The 2,062-nt window shown below is 42.1% G+C and overlaps 1 pseudogene; it reads right to left on the minus strand.

Moving 5' to 3' along the window:
* Positions 1-310: 310 nt before the first annotated feature.
* LOC148764081 (uncharacterized) lies at positions 311-813 on the minus strand (annotated as a pseudogene).
* Positions 814-2,062: the final 1,249 nt, after the last annotated feature.

Here is a 2,062-nt window from a genome sequence, read left to right on the forward strand (position 1 = left end):
GTTCATGAAAACTTTAAACTTTCAACTCGAGATGTAAAATGACTATTTTACCCTTATCGTGAAAATTATCGGTATTTCTATCTTCTTCATCATCTTATCCTCATCCATTCAATCCTTAGGCCTAGTTGGACCTTAATAACATTAGAAAACAAACTTCAAGGGCTGACTAGGAGAAATGACGAAATTACCGTTAGTTCATGTTATCGCGTCTACTACTAGTTACGGATCAATAGGGGTCAAGGTCTTACATTCTCCCCCACTAAAAGAAATTTAGTCCCCGAATTTAGATCTAGTATAAGATAGTGTACCTCTAAGTATTAAAGAGGTTCAGATACTTTGTCCGTATCTCCTCCTCAGTTTCCCACGTTACCTCCTCGTTGGTGTGGTTTCGCCATAACACCTTCACTGAGGCCACATCCTTTGAGCGGAGCTTTTTGACTTGCCGATCTAGGATAGCTACCAGTTGCTCCTCATAGGTTAAATCATCTTTTAGCTGGATATTTTCATACCGTATTACATGCGATGGATCCGGATTATACTTCCTAAGCATCGACACATGAAATACGGGGTGAATATTCGAGAGGTCTGGCAGTAATGCAAACAATATGCTATTGCTCCAACCCTTTCTAAGATCTTGAAGGGTCCTATATACTGAGGACTTAATTTTCCTTTCTTGCCAAATCTCATTACCCCTTTTGTTGATGAGACCTTAAAAAATACGTGATCTCCCACTTGAAACTCCAAGTCCTTCCGTCTGTTATTAGCATAGGACTTTTGTCTACTTTGTGCTGTTAACATCCTCTGACGGATCATGTGTATTTTCTCGGTGGTGTCCTACACCAACTAAGGCCCCAAGAGTTTCCTCTATCCCACCTCTAGCCATCTAATGGGTGACCTGCACCTCCGTCCATATAATGCTTCAAATGGTGCCATTTGGATGCTAGCTTGGAAACTATTATTGTAGGCAAACTCCACTAAGGGTAGATATCAATTCCACCTGACCCCAAGGTCTAGTACACAAGCCCTCAACATATCTTCCAATGTCTGTATCGTCTGTTCAAACTAGCCATCTGTTTGTGGGTGGAAAGCCATGCTAAAATCCAACTTAGTGCCCAACGCTTCCTGAAACTTTCCCCAGAACCTACTGGTGAACTGAGCTTCTCTGTCAGATACTATAGAAATGGGGATACCATGCAGCCGTACTATCTCATCCACATAAACTCGAGCATACTGGGCAGCACCATAAGTAGTCTTAACCGAAAGAAAATGAGCTGATTTCGTTAACCAGTCTATTACAATCCAAATTGAGTCGTAACCCCCACTAGTTCAAGGAAAACCCGTTACAAAGTCCATGGCAATATGCTCCCACTTCCACTCGGGCACTGGTAATGGCTGTAGTAGCCTTGCAAGCCTTTGATGCTCGACCTTAACCTACTGACAAACTAGGCACTTGGAGATGAACTCAGCTGCATCTTTCTTAAGTCCTTCCTACCAATATACCTCCTTCAAATCTTGATACATCTTTGTAGCCCCTGGATGTACCACATAGGCTGCCATGTGTGCCTCCTCCAATATTTCTCTCCTCAATCCATCACTAGCGGGCACATAAAGTCTAGTTCCATACCTCAATACTCCATCTATGCCTTTAGTAAACATCTTTCCTTTCCTTCTTTGAGGATCCTCTAAGGCCTTAGTTATGAACTCATCTTTACTTTGTGCTTCTTTAATCCGGTCCATTAAGATAGGCCTCACTCTAAAATGGGCTAGCAATGCATTTGCCGCCGAAACTTCCAAATGCACACCCATGTCTCTCAAGCTATGCATCTCCCTAATCAAGGATCTCCTATTTACGGAGATATGTGCCAAGCTTCCCATCGATTTTTGACTCAAGGCATCTACCACTACATTTGCCTTGTCGGGATGGTAAAGAATAGTACAATCATAATCCTTTAGCAACTCCATCCACCTACATTGCCGTAAATTAAGATCCCTCTGCTGAAATATATACTTCAGGCTTTTATGGTCCGTATATATCTCACAAGTCTCACCATACAAATAATGC

This window comes from Theobroma cacao, chromosome 2, assembly GCF_053813885.1.
Source record: "Theobroma cacao isolate CCN51 chromosome 2, ASM5381388v1, whole genome shotgun sequence".
In the NCBI taxonomy this organism is placed as follows: Eukaryota; Viridiplantae; Streptophyta; class Magnoliopsida; order Malvales; family Malvaceae; genus Theobroma; species Theobroma cacao.